The 27914-nt window shown below is 39.4% G+C and overlaps 1 long non-coding RNA gene across 5 annotated transcripts in view; it reads right to left on the bottom strand.

The window, feature by feature from the left end:
* Positions 1 to 1220: 1220 nt before the first annotated feature.
* The window catches only part of LOC131139352 (uncharacterized), a 95600-nt gene continuing 68906 nt past the window's right edge, over positions 1221 to 27914 (bottom strand). For 2 of the 5 annotated variants that reach the window (XR_009132231.1, XR_009132232.1), the window contains exon 6: positions 11906 to 12577. This is a non-coding gene — a long non-coding RNA (uncharacterized LOC131139352). Of the gene's footprint in view, positions 4365 to 11905; positions 12578 to 14761; positions 14984 to 27914 lie in introns of those variants that run through there. The other 3 variants (XR_009132233.1, XR_009132235.1, XR_009132234.1) reach the window with 3 other exon arrangements.

Below are 27914 nucleotides of genomic sequence, written 5' to 3'. Positions count from 1 at the left end.
TCCACTTTTTAGCCTTTTTACTCTCTTTTGCTTTCTTTGGCATTCATGCTATTTCTTCTGGCAGCCTTCTCACGGCTACTTTCATTTTCTTGCATTCCGTCGTCTCTTGATCCTCGCTCCTTGCGCTCACCCGCCGCTTAATTAAAGCATGTATTATTAATGCGGCTCTATCTTTGTCCATCCTTCTTCCTCCATACATATGACTGCTACATTATGTTTAAATTGTTTTGGTGTAATTCCCTTTTAACATCCCTTCGTGTAATCAGTGTTTGCAGAGGCGAGGGAGGAGGGGAAAAAAAGTGTCCGAGATCACAGGCTTGTATTGGAACTTCCTGTTAGATGTGCGCCTTGCTCACTTATAGGCACTGTAATTAGGCCTGTTTTACAAGTCAAATCAAAATGGCTCCATTCTGCACAATATGAGCTTTAATAAAAAAGAACTTGTCAGTTGCGTGCAGTCGGCTGCTTTTGCCAAACCCCAGGGAAAGAGCTGCAACACTTCAGTGCTTATAGCCTTTTGATAACGGCCACCATTTCCCACTGGAAGCCATCAAAATCCACAATTAAAGACTTGTGGGATTTTTAGCGTTCGCAAACTCTGTTTCTCCTTGTAATAGGATTTTTATTTTTTCAATATCTCTTTGTGTCATTTCATTGGTTTTGCTTTTTTTACAGGCTTTATTGACCTGTAATATTAAACAACTTCCCACGTGTCTGGCTGCATTCAGTTTTGCTTGATTTGCCATAAAAGCAGCTGTGAAGGGGCTCATTTGTGGCTTTAACAATTAGAACAGTATTTTTGGGAGGGGGGTGGGAGTAGAGGTGGGGGTCAGGGAAAAGTCCTTTTTGCTGTGGAGAGGATATGATGTTAGCAGTTTTATGTCAACAGTTCAAAAGTAATTAGTTCAGTATTAATAGTTAATGAGTAGGTTGTTATAATGTAGGACAGTGTTTACTGTATTAGAGGGAAGTTGAAAACAAGATAAGGATATTTCGGTTATGTTTTTTTTTTTTTAATGCACAAGATTAGACACATGCAATCCAGAAAATGATATGTAAATGTCACAAAAAAGTGTGCTAATAAATTGACAATAAAAGCACAAATACTGCGGATTTCAGAAAATAACAGATGGAATGATAAAAGAAGCAATGAAGTCTGTAAAATAAAAATAAAAAAAATCAAAAAATTGTTACCTATAATGATGAAAATTGTAATATTAATGATGATTATAATGATAAAGATTATAACAATAATGATAATAATGATAATGATAATAACAATAATAATATTACAATGATAATAATAACAGGGGAAAACAAAAACAAAAAAAAAAACCTTTCCAAAAGACACACTTTGTAGTTTCAATGACACTTTTTAAGACAGTCACCATGACAACATGCTGTCGGCTCTTTTAAGGGAACCGGTTCTTTTGGTTCGGTTCACTAAAAAGTGACGGCTCTTGCTGATTTCTTACCAAACTGTAAGTGGGGGTATGCTGGAGCCTATCCCAGCTGACTTCAGGGCAGACGCTGGTTACACCTTGGAGTGTTGCAGTTATTAATATGTACAGTAAGTGGTTGTTACATTACGTTACTGTAACAGATTCCCCACACATGCAGGCAAGTTACAAATGTCAGATGGAAGGTTTGGTGCCTTGCTCAAGGGGACCTCTAACCTCTTGATGAGTATAAAGTGGGATTGCAGGGGGATTGGTCCTGGGTGCCCATTTCACATGCAGGGACGGCTGTGACACCTCTAACTCGGTTTAGGGATTTTGTTACCAACTGCCTAGACCTGGTGGTCCTGTTATTTGCCATTCCCTGGTCTTGTTTTGGTATCGGTATATGATTGGGTCCCTCTAATGTCCACTATATTGGGTAATACGAGTGTAAACGTGACAATAGGGGTGTTAGTTTATGTCTAGAGGGCTCTAATAATGTTACTTATTATACTTAGAAGGTTGTTTTTATGACATGGGGAACGTAACATATGTAAGGAGGACACAGAAGGTGAGAAAATCAAGTCACCAAAGTTTATTGTAAACTGAACAATAGATGAAAACGCCTTTTATGACCAAATAAAGATGCGCCAACCCAGGAAAACCTAAAGACGGTGAGGTAAAAATTCCAAACCTATAACATGGCCGCCATCCTGTCACCAAAACAAGGGAAAGACACAACTAAAAATCCTAAACAGAACCAAAACCAAAACCATCAGGGCAAACAAGAACTAAAAAATATTTCCCCATCTCTGTTTATGAAAAAAATGGTGTCCACACAATCTTGTATTAAAAAAAAAACATCCACACATAACCGCATGGATAAAAGTGAGGACCGTGAAATTGTTCAGGAATTCTTGCGCCATTCCTCCAGAAGCACGACTTCCATCTTCCACCAGCTGGCAGTGCATCCCGGTCTTACCCAAAACCGGCGTCGGAGCCTGTTACAAGGAAGATATCTTGGACGTGGAATGATTATTTGAGAGAAAATGTCCGACCTCAAAGTGCTTCTTCACCTCTGCTCTTCAGGATGATGCAGTATTTGGGAAAGCAAGCAAAAAGTGCAACCAACACAGATCTAATGGCATCCATGTTGTTTGTGACGTAAACACAGGTTGCGTGGAAATGTAAAACTCCGGTTATTTGCATCCATACCTAAACACATCACCAGATTTTTCTCCATATCTTCACTTTTGTCAGGAGGTTTTGAAATCTTCATTTTTAGTGCCAGATATCTGCGGTCTCGTGTGGATCATTCATTCATTCATTCATTTTCTACCGCTTTTTCCTCACGAGGGTCGCAGGGGGTGCTGGGGTGCTGGAGCCTATCCCAGCTGTCTTCGGGCGAGAGGCAGGGTACACCCTGGACTGGTCGCCAGCCATTCACAGGGCACATATAGACAAACAAACATTCACACTCACATTCACACTCAGATGCTCCCTGCTTAAAAACAAACCCAAGATCAAGCACAACAAAACAGTGTTTAAACATAACAGTCATTAACATGTTTTTTATGCTTTATGAAAATATTCCAATTGTAAGAAATATTTGTGATAAACAATTACTGTAGTTCTCTTTGTTTTCTGTATGCCAAACTATAATTATTCTACGCATTAATGCCCCAAAAAACCAAGGCTTCACTGTCCGGAGCGTTGGATAAGAGGACGTTACAGGCTCGTATGAATGAAGTCATTAGACTTCCTGTCAAAGGCACTTTCCTCTTACCTCCTGTAACCATCATGTCTAATGAAATGGCGTTGACGTGCGACCATTTATCACTGGCAAAGCCGTTCTGGTCCAACATTATCGATTCAAGACGGCCAATTGGCCGGGACAACGCTGTAAACGGGATGATTTAAAACGTACATCCTTCATTGTCACCTGATGGGTGCAGAATGAGATCGTAAGAGGCAGAACGAGTGTAATAACAATAAATAAAAAGGGAATCTGACAGACAGACATAGGCTGTCGATAAGATTCCGGGACGTCCTGCAAATGATTACCAGGAAGTGTACATGATTAGTGTGTGGACAGGGTTTGAAAAGTGTACTGTGGGGAGAAGTTCTCCCTTTTAATGAGACGGATGATGCACTTGAGTAATGCACTGCATCTTCATGTCGAGGAGAAGGTATCACCGAAAGACTATGATGGCTTGGTAATATTATAAAAGGGCGTTTAAATATTTTTAATTTGTCAGCGAGGCCCCTCCCTTGTCCCTGCATTACCCTGACAACCATCCTTCATCAACTGAATGACTGCATTATTCATCAGCACTAATTATTTTCACATAACATCTGCCCTGATATATTTAACCTCCACATTACACCAGGGATAATGGCCTTGGAAAATTGAATTGCAAGAAAGAAGTGGAGTTGGAAAGCTCATTTAAAGAACATAAGAGGGAGAAAAGAGAGTGAGGATGGGATGAGAGGGCTTTTGAAGCAATTGGAGAAGGAGAGAGAGAAAGGGGGGGGGGGTGACAGCAAAGACTGTTAAGCACTTTGGGACAAGGGGCCCCAGAAGTGACAGGACATTTGTCCCTGTCTCATTTGCATGCTAAGAGAAGGGCCCGGTGGGTCTACGTCAGGTTTAAGATAAACCTTGACACCCTGCTGGTTCATGTTAAAATTAGCTCCCACTGACCTGACACCCGACCTCAACCGTTAAAGGAGAAACACCTGATCTGGAATGCGCACACGACTCCTTCACTGCTGTCTCCATCTTGCCCACCTCCTCTGTCTTCATCTCCGCAGGGGACCTCACCCTCATCACCAGGGAGACGGAAGTCACCCAACTGAGGACGGCAGGCTCACCGGTGTGGCTGTCGGCGCTTGTACTTCACCAGGAAACTCACTCAGGCCAGTCTAACAAACAGTGGACAAAAACAACCTTCATATTCATATTCATATTCAGTTGGACATTTCAGCAACATTAAAAATGCTATGCTTTGTCTTGGAAGTTCATTCATTCATTTTCTACCGCTTATCCTCACAAGAGTCACGGGGGACGCTGGAACCTATCCCAGCTGTCTGTCTCGGAGGTACGCCTCCATTTTCTATGCATTCTTGATTGAGGTTAGGTCAGCCACAAATTCCAACAAATTAAGTTCAGAAACATTCATTCATTTTCTACTGCTTTTTCCTCACAAGGGCTGCGGGGGTGCTGGAGCCTATCCCAGCTGTCTTCAGGCGAGAGGCAGGGTACACCCTGGACTGGTGGCCAGCCAATCACAGGGATATCATATAGACAAACAACCATTCACACTCACATTCATACTTTTGGACAATTTGGAGTCACTAATTAACCTAGCATGTTTTTTAAATGGGCGGCACAGCAGTCTAGTCATTAGAGCGCAGACCAGGGTTCAATTCCACCCTCCACTCCAAATTGTCCATAGGTATGAATGTGAGTGTGAATGGTTGTTTGTCTATATGTGCCCTGTGATTGGCTGGCGACCAGTCCAGGGTGGACCCCGCCTCTCGCCCAAAGACAGCTGGGATGGGCTCCAGCACCCCCCGCAACCCTCATGAGGAAAAAGCAGTAGGAAATGAATGAATGAATGTTTCTGAAATGTGGGAGGAAACCGGAGAAAACCCACACATACACGGGGAGAACATGCAAACTCCACACAGAGATGGCCGAGGGTGGAATCGACCCCGGGTCTTCTAGCTGTGAGGTCTGCGTGCTAACCACTCGACCACTGTGCAGCCAGTTTCAGTTCAATTTGGGGTTATTTGAAATCATCAGTATAGAAAATGTGAATTCTGAAAAAAGAAACGTGTACTGAAATGACCTGTCATTAGCATAATATAAGGGCAATATAGTCTTCCTTCTAGTTGGCATTGTGCATGAACGAGTTCAAAAGAATGCATTCATTGTTCATTTTTCTAAGAACATTGAAGTTAACGCAATGTATTTGTAAATAAATAACTTGAACATGAATTCCTACTGTTGTGAACTACTCACAACAGTAGACCTCTGAACCCAGGTATCATGGATTATGGATTAATATACTGTATATTATCAGTGGGCTTCTGACAAAGAGAAACAAAACTTCATGAGGTCACTAAAGGCAGCACGGTGATGATGATGATGTAATAGATGGACTGGACCATAGTGGCCGTGGAATGAAAACCTCTCTCACAATGTCAATTAAAATTGATGCAATCGTTGAAACGGCAGACTTTTTGACATACCTCATGTATGGCGGCATATTAAATTGTGCAGCTGTATATCATGTCCACATGCTATTTTATTCGACCGATAAAATGTACTTTGGTTGTCATTAAGCACATTCTTCTTTTGCCATGTTTGCCAGAGTAATGTTGCAAAGACGTTCATCTCCAGGCTATGTGAGCGAGCTGCTTTGTATGCTTGATGCTAGGTAATTGCAGTTTATTTCAACTGGGGAAAAAATAGGATTCTTGCGCCTTTTTGTGTTTAGAAGCCCAGAAGGCAGTACTCTCTTTGTGTTATTGTATCTGTCTCTCTGACGTTTAGATTTGCCTTTTAAACACAACATTTTTCAAAACTGGCATTCCTTCATATATTTTCTACAGGCGGTAAAATTATCTTTTGACATCCCAGTCTGTGTCATTTTTCCAACCTTAAGCTGTTTTCTTTTCCTTGGTAATGATGATGTTATCTCACGCTACGTGCAAAAATGGCAGCATCCGAGCATCATCTTTACCAGGAAGGCCCAAAGAAGACTTGCCATAAATGGCGAATCATTACTTGGATGTTTTGCCTGAAACAAGAAGAGAAGTCACAGCTCATTTGCAGACAAAGAAAAAAAAAACAAAAGGACATATTTGTCACATGACTGTGAATTATATGCGGAATAAGTAACCTCTAACGGCCATATAGTTTGATGGCTTTTGATGGCTGCTGAGAGTGTGTGCTTGTCTCGCTGAGGAGTAATGATGTCCTCACTGAATGACGGGCATGTTCATCCTCAAATGACTCCTTTGGATGGCTGGAATTTTCCCATTACTGCTCTCTGGTGCCTCGCAATGAACCTTTACCTAGTCCGAAAATGAGTGCGCTATCCCTAAATAATTTCCTCAACAAAGATGGTGCTTTGCATTATGAAATATTCAGAACCCAATTTTCCTTCTCTATCAGACTTTGGAGAGCGCCATAATTACACAATAATCCATAATGTAATTCATTTTGCTCGCTTTGGGAATTGCAGTCTCTGTCACAGTAAATATGTTGCGGAAAATGGAAGGATGTTGGAATTGTGGAATAATTCTTTCTTCTCCTTTTTTACATTATGTATGGAATATATTATTTTTAGGCAGCACGGCGGTCGAGTGGTTAGCGTGCAGACCTCACAGCTAAGAAACCAGGGTTCAATTCCACCCTCGGCCATCTCTGTGTGGAGTTTGCATGTTCTCCCCGTGCATGCGTGGGTTTTCTCCGGGTACTCCGGTTTCCTCCAACATTCCAAAAACATGCTAGGTTAATTGGCGACTCCAAATTGTCCATAGGTATGAATGTGAATGTTTGTCTATATGTCTTTCTGGAGCAATTTCATGACAACAAGGGAATTTGGTTGAAGCAGCATGGTGGATGTGGTTAGCGCCCTCACAGCTAGGAGACTCAGACTCCTGCTCTGGCATCTCTGTGTGGAGTTTGCATGTTCTCCCTGTGCATGTGTGGGTTTTTACTCCGGTTTTCTCCCACATTCCAAAAACAATCCAAATTGTCCATAGGTATGAATGTGAGTGTGAATGCTTGTTTGTCTATATGTGCCCTGTGATTGGCCGGCGACCAGTCCAGGGTGTACCCCGCCTCTCGCCTGAAGACAGCTGGGATAGGCTCCAGCATATAGAAAATGAATGGATGGTAATTGGTTGATTGATTGATGTAATACTCCTTGCAGCCACTAGTGGGCATACTTCAACAGTATCTGGACATTACTATCATTTTGTATAGTTTATTTTTTTGATATTTCTCAGTATTTGCACGCAATTGAAATTTGAAACGCTCAAAAATGTAGTCCACTAATATACATAAGGATTTATAGTTTTCCCTGTAGTAGCTGCTACTGTAAGTACAAGAAGTTTTTTTTGTTGTACAAAACACTTCAGACAGCAATACATCATCATAAGTTATGTAAGAAAATGGGCAATAAAAGTCCATTGTGTACAGGCTTTATTGTCAATAAAAGTTAAAAGGGAGTGCTTATGTTTTCAGTGTTGAATTATTGTAACTCCACCTCATTGTGTGTGTTTATGTTTGTGAGTATAAAGTGTAGGGTAGTTGAGGGTTTAAACTGCCGTCAGTCTCAGTCAGATGATATTAAGCAGCAGTTGAGGAGATAGCTTTACAAAAAGCTCTACATATCGAAAATAAGAAATGGTCACTCTTTTGATTGGCTGTGTACTGTTGTACATTTTTAAAATAAATTTAATATATTGCAATATAGTGCAACTGCACGTCAAGTTTTTAAAGAGCAATTGTAGTTAGTAAGCATGCAGTACACAATACCAGCATGCTAGTTCTTATTCATTGACACACAATGCATGCATGGTCATAAAACAGGGGTCTCAAACACGCGACCCGCGGGCCAAATGTGGTCCGCAGGACACTAGTTTGAGGCCCCCGCCTCGATATGAAAGTTTAATGTTAGTGCGGCCCGCGCAAGTTTGATATGGATACTGTATGGTATCATGTACCTAGAAAAAAATATTACGTTTGATTAATGTTCATGTTAAAGGTTAAATAACTGTTAATAGTTATCCTCCCTATCCGTGTGGAAGTGGTAAGATTTTGGCTATTTAAGTTTAAAGGAAATAACTTGAAGGCTACCGTTTAGGTCGCTAGTTCTCTAGTTTGCGAGTTAGCATGTGTCTCAAGACCCTGCAGTTGTGCAATATATTGTAAATAAAAAGAGTATAAATGTGACTATAGTCATGTTTTGTCATGTCATAATGCTTTCTTAATTTTAATCTGAAAAAAATAATAATTTGTCTACCCACCAACTATATGTGGTTTCTTAAGTTTTTATTATTTGCCGTTTTATTATTATTATATTTATTTATTACTGATTGATTGATTTTCTTTATTCTTGATTTGTTTATTTTGTGCAGAAAAATAAAAATTAAGATATTTGAGAACAGTGGAATGTTTTATCAGAGCTTTTATTGTAGAAAATCGGAACCAAAGCACTGAAAAAGTTTGTATATTTTTCTGTTTTTAATAAATGCGTTTTTTTTTTTTTTGGAAAACCTGATGCGGCCCAGCCTTGCCCCGACCCTAGCTCCAGTGGCCCCCAGGTAAATTGAGTTTGAGACCCCTGTCATTAAATGAACATGTTAGTTATGTTAAAAACATCCAGATGAACGGAAGGGAGCATTCAGCCTTGTGCATTCCATCTGATGCTCATCTTATTAGTCATTTTTCAAGTTTTGTCATTGTAATCAAATTCTGACACCCTTCATTTTCTTGATATATCAATTTACGGTGAACTCCCATTCCACAAAGTATTCCTGAATACTTTCCTTGGAGGAGGTGTAATTTAAATGGCATCAGTCACCGTGCCCCTGCATGAATAAGAATTATGTCCACACTCGTATGTCATGTTGGCGGAGGACGGAAAGGAGTGCTGTAATTCATCAAATGTTATCAAGCTAATTATAATGGGAAATATAGTGGAAGACTCCCCTTTCTGCTTCAATTAAGAACAGATTAGCAACATTATCAGCGATGTTAATCTTGCTCAGAATAGTTGACCATTTGTCAAGACGAATAAAGCCATGAGAAATTGAACTTAATATGAAAACTAATATTTTGTGAGTATAATCATATAAGAAATACAATGAAGCAATTGCCACTGGTACTTGGAAATGCTCTACTAATTCCCAAAGTGTTGGCATTGTGTGTCATGTCTGTCTGCAGTGTGGGTCCCCTATGACACCCGTCCCCCAGCCTGCTACACATGGGGGACCCTAATTCGATTCTTATGTGTATTTAATGGATTAACTGACTTTGGTCCTGGGAGATGATTATTTAATTAGTTAAGAAGACAATAAGAATCCCGACTGAAACTCACACGTCTGTAAGATCGTCCACATTACGTCGTCTATGCAAGACCATACTGATTGGGAATAAAGAACGTCTGCTTAGGGTTCAGTCATTTGAATGTTTCCTTGTGTTCTAATGAGGACAAACATCTGGACCTATCTCACACTGAGGGGCTGTGATGGATGTGACCCCCCGTGGTCAGGCCTTGGCCCCTAAACCCACCAGGACACATAGAGCAGAAGCGCAGCTCCTGTTAAAAGCGCTGCACGGCAACATAAATCGGTCCTAGTGCGTCTTAACTGTCCAATTTGCATGCCCCCTTTCACAAAGAGTCTAACAACACAACCATGCATGCATGCAGATGAAAATGCTTTTCTGCTCAATTGAACTTTGCAGGAAAATCACACTGACAAGAGTGAAAGATGGAACTTTTTTTTGTAAAAATGAGGAAAAAAAGGAAACAAAAAGACGGAGAAAATGAAGAGGAGATGTCCACTGGGAGAAGGCAAGATAAAGAGGGTGGTGGGATGGGAGTCTGGGTAGTTTTATCTGGTGGGCAGGGAGGATCTGTCTCTGTTAGAGGGAACATGCCCCTGTTATTAAAGCCATTTATCACTGGCTGAATATTCCCCCTTTAATAGGCTCTGTCGTTAATTACCTAACTTTGTCAAGATAGGGAGTCAGGGGCTCTCTGTTCTCTTGGTAGGCACACACACACACACACACATGCATGTATCATATCATCAGGTGATTGTACACCTTTCACACATGCAGAAGCAGACATGCTCATACATGCTGCTCATCAGAGGCTGTCAGTCTGGCCATTGGTCCAAAAATAAAAGACACAACCAATTGCAACGCAAGATTCACCAACCTTGCAGGAAAAAAACATGCATGTTGTTTTTGTTGTGAAGATCTCAGGGTACTGATACTGTTGTTATCATGATGAGCATAATAATCAACTCATTGGTTAGCTGCTCATTAGCAATATGTGTCAGGATGAAAATGGTGATTTGAAGAAATTGATGCAAAATCGAGTACACAACTTGGTTGCAACCAGCAGAGGTGCCCTTGATTTGGTTTTAACTGCAACATGAGCAATAATCGATTAATTGCTGGTTAATTATCCCCATAACCGCTGAAATTTAGGCTATGCGCACACGAGTACAGATATTTTTTTAATGAATAGTTTCGGAAAACTGCAGCCAGAAAGGAGATTTTTAAAAAGTCAGACTTGTGTGTACGGGTAAAATTGAGCTTTTTGGCTTACCATTAGAAATGCACATTTTAGATTTACATTTCGTGCAACAGTCGGCTTGCATGCGCTCGTGCTATAACATATATATCATATAACATATAAAAAAAAAAAACATTCATGATGTTTCCTGGGCTGTAAGCAAGTGCAGTGTATATAATGTGCATGTCATTGTACATCGAAATCTACGTATCTCACTATATTGACAAACATTCATTAATTCATTCACTTTGTACCGCTTATCCTCACTAGAGTTGTGGGTGTGCTGGAGCCTATCCCATTTGTCGGGGTACACCCCGGACTAGTCGCCAGCCAATCACAGGGCACATATAGACAAACAACCATTCACACTCACATTCATACCGATGGAAAATTTGGAGTCGCCAATTAACCTAGCATGTTTTTGGAATGTGGGAGGAAAACGGAGTACCCGGAGAAAACCCATGCATGCACGGGGAGAACATGCAAAGTCCACACAGAGATGCCCCAGCGGGGAATCGAACTATGGTTTCCTATCTGTGTGCCTGTGATCTAACCACTCGACCACTGTGCAGCCATATTGACAAACAAAGACAATATAATGCTGTAGTTGCTTTTCCAGGCTTCTGATTGGCCAGAATTATTTGCAGCTGGGAAAAACTCCACTTGTGTGGATGGTGTTTTTATTTTTTTATTTTTAACACCAGGCTGGAATTTAGCAGGTATCCATTGCTGTAACCTCCAATATATGCGTGTCAATTCTTATAAATTGCTCTTTATTCTCTGTGAAATTAACAGCAGAGGAAACTCATTCATTCATTTTCTACCGCTTTTCCTCACGAGGGTCACGGGGGGTGCTGGAGCCTATCCCAGCTGTCTTTGGGCGAGAGGCGGGGTACACCCTGGACTGGTCGGCAGATATAGACAAACAACCATTCACACTCACATTCATACCTATGGACAATTTGGAGTCGCCAATTAACCTAACATGTTTTTTTGGAATGTGGGAGGAAACCGGAGTAGCCGGAGAAAACCCACGCATGCACGGGGAGAACATGCAAACTCCACACAGAGATGGCCGAGGGTGGAATTGAACCCTGGTCTCCTAGCTGTGAGATCTGCGTGCTAACCACTCGACCGCCGTGCCACCGCAAAGAAAACTGATATGGAAAAATGAAATAAAGCAGTGCTGACAAATATGATGATAAGAGACTCAGAGAGGACTGCATAATAGAGAGTTGTTTCTCCAACACGACTGATTAAGAAGAGGTAAAGTGTGTGCACAGATTCCCACATGCGCCATGCAGCACAAGAAGACTTTAGTATGTGTCCCGGTAGGATTTCCTCTAGTGTCCCATCATTTACATTGCAGTTATCTGAAGCGAGAAGGAACACAAGGCGGTGTGACAACCACGCCATTGATCCCTTTCGCCTGATTAGCTTCCCGGTCAAAGCAAACTAATCAGATCCATCGATCATGCAACACTTTTTAACGCTCCCCGCAGCAATAATATGAATTTTCTCAAGTCAAATTATTGGTTATCTGTTGAGGAAGTGGCTACAGACATTTGGGATTTCAAGATTTCCTATGAGGCACAGAGAGAGTCACTATCGGCTGATTTTTGAAAGCATTTAGCATCGCTGTAGTCACGGTGATAAAATGCTATTTCATTACCTGAAGAATTGCCATCATTGCTGTAAACTTGATTTGCTGCGCTCATAGCAACAAGAGGTGTTACTCACTTGTGTTATGAGAGCTTCATCATAGGATTTGCTACTTTCACTTTTGTCCAGAAGAGGAGGCTGTGTTCCCTGCAAACAACAGGAGGTCCCCAGTTAGTAATACATCCCAGAATCTTCATCATTAGGGGAGAAGAACATGGAAAAGCATGGTTTGGAATAAACCTGGAAGTATTATACATTAAAAAAATAATTTATTCTTTATGTTATCATGTTGCCCCCCAAAATTAATCTTCTCTTGCAGTTCTGGCATCTGAAAAATAAGAATTAAAATATACAAAGCTTAACGATCAGTCTCTTCCTTAAGAAACATCATTTCCTCCGACATTTAAAGGTCAATAATGTTATTTCTAAGCAATCTGTATATAACTCTGGGAAAAACTGTTGATTTTTGTTAATACTTGGGTTGTTTATATTGATTATTTTTCTATATTGTGTATTTTGTACTGCTTAACTGACTCTGTACTCTTGCTGCTGTGCAATACAAATTTCCCCACTGAGGGACGAATAAAGGCATATCTTAATCTTAAACATAAACATGAACTCAGTAACACCACATAAACTGACCAACTGACTGCTGATTGAGATACTATTAAATACATTAAAAAGTGTGGCGCCTGACCAGTTCACATGTGAGATTGCTGAAGTAAAAATACTACAAAAACTACAAAAAACACATTATATTGTTAAATTAATATCTCTATGATAGTGTCAATGAAAAGTTAGCATTATTCTTTTTGAAAAGGCTGAATTTTTTATGCAACTTTGTCTTATGTATTTTTAGTAAAAATAAAAATACAAGTAAAAATACTACAAAAACTACAAAAACACATTATATTGTTAAATTAATATCTCTACGATAGTGTCAATGAAAAGTTAGCATTATTCTTTTTGAAAAGGCTGAATTTTTTATCAACTTTTGTCTTATGTATTTTTAGTAAAAATAAAAATACAAGTAAAAATACTACAAAAACTACAAAAACACATTATATTGTTAAATTAATATCTCTACGATAGTGTCAATGAAAAGTTAGCATTATTCTTTTTGAAAAGGCTGAATTTTTTAATGCAACTTTTGTCTTATGTATTTTTTACTGTATGTCTAAATGCCCCCCCTAAATGTTTTATTGGTTGTTGTCAGTGTGACAAGTCTAAAGACAGAGCATCCTCTAATTGATTATAGATGTCATTTTCATTATTGACGGTAGGGGGCGGGGTCCATACATTGATTAAACTTCCATTCTCTCCACGACCAAGTAATTGTGCTGTGATGCCAATATAGCACACAGTGACACACAGTGACACACAGTGACACGCCATTTTTGTTGCCTGGGCATCCCTTGTACCTTACACCGCATCTGAAGAAGACTCAAAGGATGCTTGGCTTACATCATCAAACTGAGATCCTCCTGTTTACATCTAAATAAGCCCCAGAACCAGGAGTGAACATCTGCGAGACACGACACCTTTGTGATATGTGTGCTTGTGCAATGGCAGTGATCAAACATTACGATAGCATAGCAAATCCCTTCCTGTCTGGCAAGGCCTGAGGCTAAACATCAGCACGGTGCGTTGGAGCTCGACTTATGACAAAATGTAAATGTCTACATTCCTGTCTGCTTTATTGTTGCCTGTCACTTGGCTTTAGCTGCTTATCCATCTTGTGGCTTTTTGTTGGAAACATCTACCACTGAGCCAATGTCATTTGATCCTTGACTTGTACTCCCCAAATAGTAGGACTTTCTTTTTTTTAAAGCATTTTGCCTGTTAAAGCAGGTTGTCAGAAAGGTGCAGCCATTTACGGTGAACATTGTTTCTATTAGCTTAAGGAATTATGTAATATTCACATAGAGGAAGAACAAATATTATGAGTCATCTTTCTCAACTAGGCAGCACGGCAGTCTAGTGGTTAGCGTGCAAGACCTCACAGGTAGGAGACCAGGGTTCAATTCCACCCTCGGCCATCTCTGTGTGGAGTTTGCATGTTCTCCCCGTGCATGCATGGGTTTTCTCCGGGTACTCCGGTTTCCTCCCACATTCCAAAAACATGCTAGGTTAATTGGCGACTCCAAATTGTCCATAGGTATGAATGTGAGTGTGAATGGTTGTTTGTCTATATGTGCCCTGTGATTGGCTGGCGACCAGTCCAGGGTGTACCCCGCCTCTCGCCTGAAGACAGCTGGGATAGGCTCCAGCACAGGAAAAAGCGATAGAAAATGAATGAATGAATGAATTCTTCCACCCAAGCATGCCATTGAGATAAAGCCAATCCAAGATGGCCGAAGACGTTATAAATAAAGGTCAGTGTTTGTGTTTCAGTTCAGCAATATTTGCAGTTAGAAAATGAATGAATGAAGGATCTTTCTCAACTACTCTAATAAAAAAGGACGAAGAAACGAAGAACTCTTTCCATCAGGGTTGTCCAAAACTTTTTCCACCAAGGGTGTCACAAGGGCGGCACAGCCGTGTGTTAGAATCCTAAAGCAGACAGACATGAAGTGAGATCAAAAAAGGTTTACAGAACAAAAAGCACAAAAAATATGTGATACAAACGGGTCAAAAAGTACAGCAGAAGGAGTCCGCAAAAAGTAAAAAAAAAAATCACAGCACAAGCTGGGTGCAAAGCAACACACCAAAATTACAAGACACAAACATCCATCTATTTTCTATTCCGCTTGTCCCCACTGGTGTTGCAGGGGTATGCTGGAGCCTATCACAGCTGAATTTGGGCGAGAGGCAGCATACATCCTAGACAATGAACCAGCATCATCGGCCCTGTCCACATTCATTCATTCATTTTCTACCGCTTATCCTCACAAGGGTCGCGGATGTGCTGGAGCCTATCCCAGCTGTCTTTGGGCTGGAGTGGTCACCAGCCAATCACAGGGCACATATAGACAAACAACCATTCACACTCACATTCATACCTATGGACAAGTAACATTTCATTCTAATTGTCAAGTTTTGTCCAAGTCTTTTGTCCCGTACTTCTACAAACAAACTAACATCATCCAGGATGTTATCCAGACACAAGTCCTCTACAGGTTGACCACTCCAAGGAAGTGCACGTCCCATCAGTATGCTTGCCCGTTAATCTCTCATGCACCCATCAACATTTAAGCAGGCTGCATGCATGATGGTGTGTGACTTAAAAGCCTGCCTCGTCACATCTGATTAGCGACTGCCTAATCACACAACTTCCTGCATAAGTGGAGGAGGTGAAAAGCTGAGGTTGAGGCTCAGGAGATGAGGGGTCTCCGGTGCAAACGTTGCTCACAAAATGAGAAGAGCAAAGCCTTTGCTTCTTTTTAGCTCCATTCACAATGTCTGCACTCTTGTGGTACTTCTGTTAAATAGAGCCTGCGTTAATAATTCCTGGCTTTTTACTGGAATTCTGAGACCCAAACCTTGATGTACCCGTTTGCCCTTTAATGCTGCACATGCAAATGTATGCTCTAATACAGGGGTCTCAAACGCTATTTACCTGGGGGCCACTGGAGCTAGGGTCTGGGTGAGGCTGGGCCGCATCAGGTAAAAAAATAAAAAATAAAATATATATATATATGTTAAAAAAAGAAAATAATAATAATTAAAAAATAATAAAAATATTAATAAATATCAATTACATTAAATATTAATAAATAAATAAATAAATAAATAAATATATATATATATATATATATATATATATATATATATATATATATATATATATATATACAGTGGGGCAAAAAAGTATTTAGTCAGCCACCAATTGTGCAAGTTCTCCCACTTAAAAAGATGAGAGAGGCCTGTAATTTTCATCATAGGTACGCTTCAACTATGAGAGACAAAATGAGAAAAAAAAATCCAGATAATCATATTGTTTGATTTTTAAAGAATTTATTTGCAAATCATGGTGGAAAATAAGTATTTGGTCAAAAACAAAAGTTCATCTCAATACTTTGTGATATACCCTTTGTTGGCAATGACAGAGATCAAACGTTTTCTGTAACTCTTCACAAGATTTTCACACACTGTTGTAGGTATTTTGGCCCATTCCTCCATGCAGATCGCCTCTAGAGCAGTGATGTTTAGGGGCTGTCGCTGGGCAACACGGATTTTCAACTCCCTCCAAAGATTTTCTATGGGGTTGAGATCTGGAGACTGGCTAGGCCACTCCAGGACCTTGAAATGCTTCTTATGAAGCCACTCCTTCGTTGCCCGGGCGGTGTGTTTGGGATCGTTGTCATGCTGAAAGACCCAGCCACGTTTCATCTTCAGTGCCCTTGCTGATGGAAGAAGGTTTTCATTCAGAATCTCACGATACATGGCCCCATTCATTCTCCCATTTACACGGATCAGTTGTCCTGGTCCCTTTGCAGAAAAACAGCCCCAGAGCATGATGTTTCCACCCCCATGCTTCACAGTAGGTGTGGTGTTGTTTGGATGCAACTCAGCATTCTTTCTCCTCCAAACACGACGAGTTGAGTTGATACCAAAAAGTTCTATTTTGGTTTCATCTGACCATATTACATTCTCCCAATCCTCTTCTGGATCATCCAAATGCTCTCTAGCAAACTTCAGACGGGCTTGGACATGTACTGGCTTCAGCAGGGGGACACGTCTGGCACTGCAGGATTTGAGTCCCTGGCGGCGGAGTGTGTTACTTATGGTAGCCTTCGTTAATATGGTCCCAGCTCTCTGCAGGTCTTTCACTAGGTCCCCCCGTGTGGTTCTGGGATTTTTGCTCACCGTTCTTGTTATCATTTTGACCCCACGGGGTGAGATCTTGCGTGGAGCCCCAGATCGAGGGAGATTATCGGTGGTCTTGTAGGTCTTCCATTTTCTCACAATTGCTCCCACAGTTGATTTCTTCACACCAAGCTGCTTAACTATTGCAGATTCAGTCTTCCCAGCCTGGTGCAGGTCTACAATTTTGTTTCTGATGTCCTTTGACAGCTCTTTGGTCTTGGCCATAGTGGAGTTTGGAGTGTGACTGTCTGAGGTTGTGGACAGGTGTCTTTTATACTGATAACCAGTTCAAACAGGTGCCATCAATACAGGTAACGAGTGGAGGACAGAGGAGCTTCTTAAAGAAGAACTTACAGGTCTGTGAGAGCCACAAATCTTGCTTGTTTGTAGGTGACCAAATACTTATTTTCCACCATGATTTGCAAATAAATTCTTTAAAAATCAAACAATGTGATTATCTGGATTTTTTTTTCTCATTTTGTCTCTCATAGTTGAAGCGTACCTATGATGAAAATTACAGGCCTCTCTCATCTTTTTAAGTGGGAGAACTTGCACAATTGGTGGCTGACTAAATACTTTTTTGCCCCACTGTATATATATAATATAATAGTCTTCAATGCTTCTGCTATACCTTCAACCTTTTCAGTGCTTTGGTTCTTTGCAAAAGCTCTGATAAAACATTAAATTATAATATTTTTATATTTTTATATATATAAATTTATTATTAAATTATTAAATAAATGTTTAATGTTCATTTTTATTTTTCAACACAAAATAAGATGGAGAAATAAATAAGCAAATCAAATGACAAATGAAACAAATTAACAAATTAATTTGTATTTATTATTAAATTATTAAATAAATGTTTAATGTTAATTTTATTTTTTGACGCAAAATGAGATGGAAAAATAAATAAGCAAATCAAAAAACAAATGAAACAAATTAATTTTTATTCATTATTAAATTATTAAATAAATGTTTAATGTTAATTTTAATTTTTCAACACAAAATAAGATGGAAAAATAAATAAGCAAATCAAAAAACAAATTAAACAAATTAAACTTTCATATCAAGGCGGGGGCCTCAAACTAGCATCCATGAGTTTGAGACCCCTGCTCTAATAAGATGTATCAAATATCCTGCTCTGTTTGTGGTTGTAGTGGTGTAGTATTGTTTATTATTGATATAATATTGAAGCGTTTGTAATATTTTGCTTCCAACAATTACCTCCAGAGTCAAAATAGTAAGACAGTCAGTATGATGCAGTGAAGTGCTACATCACTACCAAGTACAAGACACCCACAGTAATTAACATGCAGCATATATTGACTCTCATTAGACTGCAGTGGTTATAATGTTAAAAAACTTAGGTAGTTAGGTTAGAAGGGTTATGAATCAACACTTGTTGACCAGCTGAGAAAGTGTTTTTGAAGCACAGTTTTATGACGCAGATGAACTACAGAGGCCCATCAGAGGATGTGACATCAGATAGGAGAGATAGGAGGAGTCGGGGCTGAAAGAGCAGAAGTGCAGCCATAGCTCATCACTCAGTTGCTCCCTGCATTGTGAAATATTGAACAGGTTTTGTTGTGCCTAGTTAAACATTCACTGATGTGACACAAACTGTGAACAATGCCATTTCACACGCATGGCAAGTCCTCCGTGTTTATAATTCATGATCAAAAGCTGCAAAAGTGGTGGTCCACATCACCATGCTGGAATAAAAGAACACCTTGAAAAAGAGTCAATTTGAAACAGTGAGAAAGAGCTACACTGTCGCTGACGTTGACACACAGAGTACTTAGTATTTAGGATACTAAGGTACGCAGTACACATGCCAATATTGACCTCAGATGAAGATTTCTACCAATGAGGGCCGCCGAGTGGTTATCATGTAGGCCACACAGTCGGGGGATCGGGATATTATTGTTTGATTAGCAAAAATAATGAAAAACATTAAAGGCTGCACGGTGGACGAGTGGTATCTCTGGCATCTCTGTTTGCATGTTCTCCCTGTGTGTGGGTTTTCTCCGGGTACTCCGGTTTCCTCCCACATTCCAAAAACATGCTAGGTTAATTGGTTACTCCAAATTGTCCATAGGTATGAATGTGAGTGTGAATGGTTGTTTGTCTATATGTGCCCTGTGATTGGCTGGCGACCAGTCCAGTGTGTACCCCGCCTCTCACCCAAAGTCAGCTAGCATATCCACAGCACTAGTGATGATAAGCGGCATAGAAGATGGATGGATGCCGTTTGACTTCACTGTCATAATATTATCAGTTTTTCCTCAACTTCCTCAATCATCACCTCTTCCTTACCTTTCATTTTCTTTTCATGCAAAGCTACCGAGGTTAGCACAACACACACAATTATACCTTTATTTATTGATTGTACCTTTATTTGATTTATTTATTGATGTTTTCCAAACATTATAACTTTATTTTGTTTGTGTTTGTTTCTAATAATATTACAACTTTTCTTTTTTCTGTAGTATTTTAACTACTAAAATGATATAATATTCCGACATTATTGTCATAAAATTACCACTTTATTCTCTTAATATTTTTTTTACTTTACTGTTGTAAAATTATTGCAAATGTTTCAATTTTTTAATTTTTTTTATAAATTTTTTATTTTTTTTTACTGTCTTTTTGTAACAGTTTTCTTTTTAAAATGCTATTTTTAGAATGGGCCAATAAAAAACAGCCACGGGCCTCAAATGACTTCCGACCCACACTTTGGATAGCCCTGGTTAGTGGTTGATTCTGTAGTTCTTTGCTAACTAACACAGTTACACCACAAGCCTCTGCTTTTCTAATTGGAATGGAATGGAATGGCCTTTATTGTCGTTATACAAGATGTACAACGAGATTGGAGAGCTTCTCCTTTCAGTGCAGTAGTCAAGTAAAAAAAAAGTATATAAAAGTAGAGTAAAAAAGACAATTTATATATTGTATATACATTATATACGTATATATATATATATATATATTGATATATACAAGATATATACAAGATATCCAAAATATACACATAGTATTGCACATAAGCATATGCAGAAGCAGACATATTGCAGATATATTAATTTTATTGCAATGATAAATGGGTCATAGTGCAAATAATGACTGGTGTATACAGATGAGTAAAGTCACATGTGAGTGTATTGTATTGGGTTGATGGTAACCAAGGTTCCACTATACTTGGGCATACAGGCATTTATATATCCATATTAAGATGTCCAATATTAATTATTACTATTTAGCATTTCCTAATGAAAAAGCCATGAAAATCCACAAATCTATCGAGGAAGCCTTGTAACACACACACACACACACACACACAATGTCTCTTGTAAAAGTCATGAGCATAAATTATGTATCGCTCTGGAGAATTGTATCTTTTCTTCTTTTAGTATGCCATTTTAGCTTTGTTTATTTTGGCACAATTTGGTTATTTTTTCCCTAATTCTAGAATTTTTGAGTTTAACTAAAATGACTTGTTTTGTTGTGTATTGAAATTTAAATACTAACAAATGCATGTTGGGAGCTCATGCAAATGTATTATATTGGTGCTGGGCTGATATGTTTGGATTTTCATGGCAAAATGCTCTCATGATGCTCTCATAATGAATAAATAATTTCACCATCACGGTTGGGAATATAATTCCAACTGACATTCACTGAACATGTTTTTTTAGAACATGTGGAGGTATGGGTCAGCAATTTAAACTGTAGATATATGTGTGTGTGTGTGTGTGTGTCACGGACAAAACAAACCCAATGTGTAGCAGCTCAGGGACACTCCAACTATAATTGCGCAGGTGGCATTTAAGAAATACTCACACAACAGGGGTCAATTTGCCTTCAGGTCACTGAGAATGACATCATCAAACCACGATTAACGCTGCAAATAATTCCAGCGCTGCTGCCTCTTTGTATTGACAACGCAATCCCACAAAACAAGCAGGCAGCTGTGGGCTTTGCCCTCAATCTAAAAAACCATAACCTTCGAGTGGATAACAGAACATAGGAGAGCACCAACAATGAACAACTAAAAATGACACTGCAAACAATTCTGAGCGACCACAAGTACTCACCGCCTTTTCTTTTCTTTTTTTTTTTTTTTTTTTAGCAGGGTTGCAGTCTGCTCTTTTACACACACGTCATTGCATCATACTCTGACAGGCCATGTCTGGCACACCTACACGTTCAGATACAGTACAACAGCCTCACATGACATGAAATAAATGTTAATATTTCTTCATTGAATTGTGTTAGGAATGTATTTTATGTATGATTCAGAACTTGCATATATCCTGATCAAATACAGGGCCAATCACAGGGCACATGTAGACAAACAACCATTCACACTCACATTCATACCTATGGACAATTTGGAGTTGCCAATTAACCTAGCATGTTTTTGGAATGTGGGAAAAAAACAGAGTACCCGAAGAAAACCCACACACGGGGAGAACATACACACAGAGATGCCACAGGGGGGAATCGAGCGTGCTAACCACTTGTCCACCGTGCAGCCTTTAATGTATTATATCATTATTCTTGCTAATCAAACAATAATATACAGAACATTGCAATATGCTGAGGCGCTACAGTACTCCGGGTCTGGGTAGCAGGGGCAGCAGTCTCAGTAGGGAAGCCCAGACTTCCCGGTCCCTAGCCACCTCCTCCAGCTCCACCGGGAGGACACCAAGGCGTTCCCAGGCCAGCTGTGAGACATAATCCCTTCAGCGTGTCCTAGGTTTGCCCAGGGGCCTTTTTATCCAGGCTGGGCATGCCCAGAACACCTCGCCAGGGAGGCATCCGTGTGTGGACACTATGTCACCATGCTAACTGTTAGTATCTTGGAAGTTTGGCTATAAGTTTGGCTATTTTACTCCTGTTTAAAAGCCTACATACACATAGCATGATGTAGGAATGCTTTCTCTGCACTTTTGGTGCTAGCATGATATCTGTTAGCATGTTAACATTTTAGCTGTATTTCTCATATCTAAAGGCTAATCCAGACATGGCTTGATGCAGGGATATTGTAGGACTGCCTAGACACTTTCGCTATCTCCCTAGATGCTAGCATGCTAACAGTTAGCATGTTTTTTTTTTCTAAATTCCTCATGTAATGTACGCATGGCATTGCTCGGCGGCGTGGCACAGCAGACACCGGGCCCGAGGTTCAAAATTTTTGCAGGAATTTTCTCGTTATTAACTAAAATCGTGATAAAATAATACATCATCAATATTCCCCACTTACAATATGTGATGCTTCTTTTGCAAATCAACTAGAGACTAGTTTAAAACTATTATTGACATACTACATCTTAGTTAAAGCCAAGTGTTGTTAAAAAAAAAAAAAGACAAACATTGATTTGATTAAGTGAACCATATCTGATTGACTTGTTGGGCCCCTTCATTGAGCACACATTGTTTTTCCTGCTGCTTTTTTTTTTTTTACAAGAAACAACCCGCCAAGCAGCTTTGCAGTGCAATAAATGCACAGCCATCGTATGGGAGGTTATGGCACATGATCAATAGCCACAGTGACCCACTCTTCTCCACGTGCACCTTCAACCACATCACCACCTTTTCCCCCCAATCAATGAAACTCCCTGAGTAAATAGATCTGTCCCAAAGCTCGCTGCCCCTCACTGTAAGAGGATACGACTCTTCTTCCTCCTCCTTGTCTGAGCCAAGTCACACAGATAGAAACCAGATACATTTCTCTCCAAGTTACCACTGAGCTTCTCCAATGTCATTTGAGGTAAGAGGGCTAAATAAAGCCCTGATACATCATCTGCATAATCTTCATCACTGTCATCACTCATATGGTGTCCTCTGAATAGGTCATTGTAGAAATCGGGAATATATATGTTAGCTTCTTGGGTCAAACAGGCACCTGTGTAGAATTCCACACAGTCCTCTCTATCAATGCAATATTTTCCTTTTTTTTCTTTCTGTCAAAGAATGTCAAAAGAAGGAGCTTGTTTTCTTTCTGTTTAGCAAAGCTTAGCATCGAGTGAAAGTTAAAGCCTCTGGATGGCAGTCTTCATTTGGCATACACATTTTAACTGTTAAATTATTGCAAAAATCAAATGTAATGGTAATGGTAATGGTTTTATTTCATTTGAACATGCATCAGATTACAATTGAATGCATCCCATAATCAGTTCACAGTTCCACATGTCCAAAATGAGTAGGAAGAAGCAAAGCTTATTAAATCCTACCCCTCCATCTGGTACTTTTACAATCAGTAACTGTTACATTTGTTCACTTCCTGCTTTCTATAATACAGTTTAAGTTTTTATTTTATTTTTTTTAATAATGCACCTCATACCCAAGTATGAGGTGATATGACCATCCAATGACATAATGGGTACCATAGTAAGTGTCAATATAGTGATATACGTATATAGCACATCATGACTGGTTCAAGACTCTTCATCCTTGTATTCATTATTTACATAATGTACTCAGTATTTACATCAAAAAAGATATTTAGTATCTTTCACTTCTCATCTATCACTGTGTTTGTCTGCTATATGATATATTTAATTGAAATGGCTAAACCCAAAAGCCATTGATTTATAAAGGAAATATGATCGGGGGTGCCCAAATGTTTTCATACCACTATGTATTGGCGCTCCTATACAAACAAACAGACCATTCCGGAGTCCACAGCAGCAATTCTATCAAGCAGCAGTACTTCTATGTGGCATGCAAATCACACATGATCACAACAACAGCATGCCAGCATTACTAGCATGTTTATCAAGGAGTATGAGTGATGTCAGTCGTGTCGGAAATCTGAAACAAGCATTGCAAAACTTGTCATGCACAAGTTTCCCGTGGTGGCACAGAGCTGGTGAAGTTTCCAATTTGACTAACATCATTGCACTTTGTGCGACGCCACTAAAAAAAAAATTGTCTGCAATACAAAAAAAAAACAGTTGGTGTTCGAGTTGAATAATGTTGTGTTTAAAAGATACACCAAATACACCAAAAAGTACATTTTCCTCATACTTACTGTTGCTGACTGTTATTCTCTGTTTGAGTAGTATCACTTGGTTGAGCCTTTTCAATACACTCATATGTGACTTTACTCATCTGTATACACCAGTCATTATTTGCACTATGACCCATTTATCATTGCACTAAAATTAATATATCTGCAATATGTCTGCTCCTGCATATGCTCCTGTGCAATACTATGTGTATATTTTGGATATCTTGTATATATCTTGTATATATCTTGTCTTTTTTACTCTACTTTTGTGTACTTTTTTTACTGCACTGAAAGGAGAAGCTCTCCAATCTCGTTGTACATCTTGTGTAATGACAATAAATGTCATTCCATTCCATTCTAACATTCCAGATGACTAAACAAGTAATATAAGTATGTATGGGCTGTGCCGATATTAAATTGGTATTGGGACACCCCTCGACACATTTTAAATTTGCAGACACACCAAAGAAGGGTATCACAAGATGATTTTTGGTTAAGACTAAGAAGATAAGCAGCGTAATTGTGTAGTGTTTCTTCATAAAGTACTATTTCCAAGTACTTGACATGCATACTACAGTGTTTACAGTCATCTTTTGGATATTGTGCACATCAGAAATTCTAAGTTATTCAAAGTGATGACAGCGACAGCACAGCGTCCTGAGGATAATACTAATTTTATTGCTTTTTGTTATTGTTTGACTCATTATACAACAATATTATCTATTACGTACAAATCACATGAAAAATGTCCTTCTATTGCATAAATACTTCAAGGTAAAGTAAGAATTTTTACTGTGACATGTCAACAGTGTGATTGCAACTTTCTTTGATGTGAAGTATTTCAGCAGCACTCAAAAGTGTGGCAGCTGTTTGTCAAAGGACAGATCCATCTATCCATCATCAGAGATCTTAAACACCGACTTACTCTTTTATTTAAGCTTCCATCTGGAAAGCCAGCCTGCTCAGACACGCCACCAAATGTGTCCTGTTTGATTCTTAATGAAATCTTCTCATGCTTCTCTTACATTTGGAACTTTTGAGACTTGAAATCTCAAACAGATTTATGACATATGTACATTGATACATCATATCTTCTCACAGACTGGTTGTAATTGTAAAATGTGCTGCTAATCATGCACACTTTACATGAACTCATTCTCTCAGTCTACTAGTCAAGAGCAGAAACCCTCAGGAATCCTTAAACATCAAAATGTTCATTCTTGCAACAAGCCAGCCAGAGACGGGGGAGTTGCAGAGCAATCTATATGTCCCGTGACCCTTGGTAACATGTCTTTATGTTTGCTAATTACATTTGGGAACAACAAGTGAAGGGATGGCCTCTCCGGGCCGTTTGCTTTCACAAATGGTTCTGCTTAATATGCGAGATTAATAGAAAACTATGTAATCTTGCCCATGATTGAAGCTATGATCTGGTTACTGAGAAACATGATGGATGTCGAGGCACGTGTGCAGGACAGTCACCTTAACCCTTTCAAGACCAGATAGCTTTGCAGGTTATAAGAAAATGCTGCAGCAATTATAATAGATCTTTGAATAATGGATATTGTGTGTGTGTGTGTGTGTGTGTGTGTGAAGTTTTTCACACCTTATTCATAAGTGTGTTTCAAACAAAGTTATAACTTTTATCTTTATAATACAGTGAACTTTGAAAAAAATTGATTGGGTTTTTGAGTGGTGCCCTGTGATTGGCTGGCGACCAGCCCAAGGTGTACCCCACCTCTCGCCCGAAGACAGCTGGGATAGGCTCCAGCACCCCCGCGACCCTTGTGAGGCTAAGCGGTAGAAAATGAATGAATGAATGAAAATCGAATGGGTTGCACGGTGGTTGTGTGGTTAGCGCGCAGACCTCACAGATAGGAGACCGGGGTTCAATTCTACCCTCGGCCATCTCTGTGTGGAGTTTGCATGTTCTCCCCGTGCATGCGTGGGTTTTCTCCGGGTACTCCGGTTTCTTCCCACATTCCAAAAAAACATGCTAGGTTAATTGTCGACTCCAAATTGTCCATAGGTATGAATGTGAGTGTGAATGGTTGTTTGTCTATATGTGCCTTGTGATTGGCTGGCGACCAGTCCAGGGTGTACCCTGCCTCTCGCCCGAAGACAGCTGGGATAGGCTCCCCGCGACCCTCGTGAGGATAAGCGGTAGAAAATGAATGAATGAATGAAAATCGAATCATTTTTTCCCATAAAAATAATGTAGAACAAAGTTCATTTAGAGTGGTTACTACATACAAATATGGATTATCATGTCCTGTCATTTGTCTTTCTTTTACTAAAATACAGTGAAAATACGCACATTTCAGAGACAGCAGCAAATGGTCATTAATCATGATGAATTAATTTGAAAACTGATTAATCAGATTAAAGTGTATACATGACACACACTGGGATGGCTTGCTTTCCACACTGTGTCTCACTTAGACTGTTCCCTCTCCAACATTAACTACAAACCGTTAAAACTTAATAGTGTTTCTCACATTAGTTCGGGCCCTTTTTTTGCAGCCACACTAAATAAAAAACAGACTATTTTGTTATAATGTCTTGTCCTGAATGGCTCATCAGAGTATTGTGGAAAATTTGTATTTTGGGGAAGAAGGTATACAAATACAAAGTTGTTCATCATTGTGTGTGTATATTCTATGAACAAATAAACCACACATACACATCCATATGTACATCATACATACGGTACATACACACATTAACAAATTAAATGAATCTGCCCATCATGTCCTAATGTGTGAATACTTTCAACAGGTCAACAAATCCTTTTAATACAAAGCATGAGAAAGTTATCATATTTCATGCATGGTCTTCTCCACAGTGAAGACTCCATGTGACACTATTCCCATGCAGACGCGGGTGTCAAAAGAAAGAAAGAAAGTCTAATAAAAGACTGATTCAATATGCAGCACAGGAGGCTCACTGAGTGGCTTGAGGATGTGAATTGCATGCCATGGCTTTTTTTTGCTCTCAGCCCATTGAAAACCATGAAGAGAGTCCACCATTGTCACAGCATCTTCAACAGTTTGGTGCCGAGCTCCTCCCTTGAAGTACTATACCAGGGGTCTCAAACACGCGGCCCGCGGGCCAAATGTGGTCCGCAGGACACTAGTTTGAGGCCCCCGTCTTGATATGAAAGTTTAATGTTAGTGCGGCCCGCGCAAGTTTGATATGGATGCTGTATGGTATCATGTACCCAGAAAAAATTATTACGTTTGATTAATGTTCATGTTAAAGGTTAAATAACTGTTAATAGTTATCCTCCCTATCCGTGTGGAAGTGGTAAGTTTTTGGCTATTTAAGTTTAAAGGAAATAACTTGAAGGCTACCGTTTAGGTCGCTAGTTCTCTAGTTTGCGAGTTAGCATGTGTCTCAAGACCCTGCAGTTGCACAATATGTTGTAAATAAAAAGAGTATAAATGTGACTATAGTCGTGTTTTGTCATGTCTACAGGGCTCTAATAATGCTTTGTTCATTTTAATCTGAAAAAAATAATTTGTCTACCCACCAACTATATGTGGTTTCTTAAGTTTTTATTATTTGCTGTTCTATTACTGATTGATTGATTTTCTTTATTCTTGATTTGTTTGATTTGTCATCTTATTTTGTGTAGAAAAATAAAAAGTAAGATAT

Source organism: Doryrhamphus excisus, chromosome 12 (genome assembly GCF_030265055.1).
Source record: "Doryrhamphus excisus isolate RoL2022-K1 chromosome 12, RoL_Dexc_1.0, whole genome shotgun sequence".
Taxonomy (NCBI): domain Eukaryota; kingdom Metazoa; phylum Chordata; class Actinopteri; order Syngnathiformes; family Syngnathidae; genus Doryrhamphus; species Doryrhamphus excisus.
This window is presented reverse-complemented; position numbering and strand designations above follow the sequence as displayed.